Raw genomic sequence first — 2,007 nt, forward strand, 5'->3', positions numbered from 1 at the left:
TATCCCTCAGTCGAGTGGGGAGTCCAGCAGTTTACTTGCGGGAAATTTTTTAAAAATTAATATTAAAAAAATCGGTTTTAGAGCATTTTCATAATATAACATAAGAGGATATTCTTTATTATTCACAGAAAGTTCCGGGCGGGCGACAAAACCACTCCATGCCCCACTCGTAACTACGAAAACTTCTCCCATGGTTTTGAATCATTATGCAAATGAAGGTGCAATCTGTTAGGCAACATAATATCACTGTATTTAAATATTTAAATAGCCGGTATGTGGAGTCAAAATCATAATAAAACATACCACCTCTGCGTTTTTCCCACTAAATATTACATTTGGTGGGTTAAGTTTAGAGTTACCCCTCCGCTTTTTATGAAAATCAGGAATATTTACAGGAGAAATGAGGTAAGAAATGATAATTTGAAGTTTTTATTTGATGTTTAGGAATGTAAGTTCGGCAGGAGAGTTATGTTTAATACGAGAAAAGATATGTGGAAGTTAGTACTATTTCCCGGATGCGGAAGCATCGCAGAAGGTTTCAGCAGCATGGTAGTTGTAAAAATATTGCGAATATGGTCAACAGGTGTAATGGATGCGCAAAAATAATGAAGAAAACCTTTTAAATTTTTGTGAAGCACACGGAGTACTGAAGTTAAGTGAAATATAACAATTTTTAATACCTTAAGTACTGTTTTTTGTATGTTGCAAAGTCCAAGGGCACCTTCAGATTGGAGGGGCAACTCTAAACTTAAGCCCATTTGGTTGCTGACTATGATGTACTGCAGGGGTTCAAGTGACGGGGAAACGCGGGAGGACGTTCCAAAAAATTTATGGTGTCCACCCCTTTCCTAAAAAAATACCATGGACAGAGATAGGCACGGAGGACGACATGTTATCATGCGTCCCCCACCTTTTCAAATAAACTTTTACACCTGATGTTCTGTCCATATAATATATCAATGTTTCTCAGTAATGTACAAAAGCGGGACAAAATTATTTTCTTTTCATTCGCTCCACAGAAAATATCATCATTTTTATTTTCAGAATTCAGTTTAGTAGTTCATTTATTGGACTTAACATGCATTTTTTTAAAGATAGTCTTATATAAAAATGAACACCTCTATGCAGAGTTGCTTTTAGCTTTGTGTTAAGAGCCTGACTAACACGTGAGGCTCACTTCCGTAATTAGAAACATGCTAGCGAAGGTAACAACGATTCATATCTATAAAGACTAACCACGACCTCTCCAAAGGATTGTCCAAACATTATTGGAGAAATCATTATAAGAGAAAATAGCTCCCTCTTACTTGAGAAAACGATGGGGAGCCATACTAGACTTTCCAATTTCTCCATATCGGTCAACATACGTGTGCTACTACAATGTAAAATACACGTAAAATGTTAGCATGATTACTATCTCCCGTACATACATTCACAAGATCTGCAATCTTACAAGACGCAACGCACAGCTTTCTCTGGTAGCTCAGTTGGTAGAGCGTTGGACTGTAGTTGGCTTTGCTTTAGAGCAGTTATCCATAGGTCGCTGGTTCAAGTCTGGCCCGGAAGAATTTATTTTTACACTTTCTAACTTCTAAATTCGTGGGTAGAAATATTATTATTATATGTATACAGTAATTCTTTTCGCATTATATGGAATCAAATGCTCGGATTATCTCCATCGATGATGCAGAGCATTTCTTCTAAACATTTCAACTGTTCCCTAATACAGATTAGGGACTGTCACTACATGAGATGAGAAGTTTCTTTTACGTGCTACATCCGCTTTTGATCCCCTGTGGAGCTCACATAGGTAATATCCACACGATACGTTCGATATGAAAAATGCAGAAGAAAAAACTCAAAATATCTCCCACAGTAACACTTCGGGGCATTTCCTAGTAATGAGTAAATAAACGAAGTTACCATACTGAAAACATGTGTTTAGTTCTGGGAATGGAATCTCTTGGTTGATACTCACGTAAAGGAATTTCACTCTGACGTAATGTC

General features: G+C 37.0%; 1 non-coding gene across 1 annotated transcript; it reads left to right on the forward strand.

Annotated features, from left to right (window-relative positions):
- Nucleotides 1–1,472: 1,472 nt before the first annotated feature.
- On the forward strand, nucleotides 1,473–1,568 carry TRNAY-GUA (transfer RNA tyrosine (anticodon GUA)). The gene is made up of 2 exons: nucleotides 1,473–1,509; nucleotides 1,532–1,568. It is a non-coding gene; the product is annotated as a tRNA-Tyr (tRNA).
- The last annotated feature ends 439 nt before the right edge of the window (nucleotides 1,569–2,007 follow it).

Source organism: Thermobia domestica, chromosome 13 (genome assembly GCF_964235325.1).
Source record: "Thermobia domestica chromosome 13, izTheDome1.hap1.1, whole genome shotgun sequence".
NCBI lineage: Eukaryota > Metazoa > Arthropoda > Insecta > Zygentoma > Lepismatidae > Thermobia > Thermobia domestica.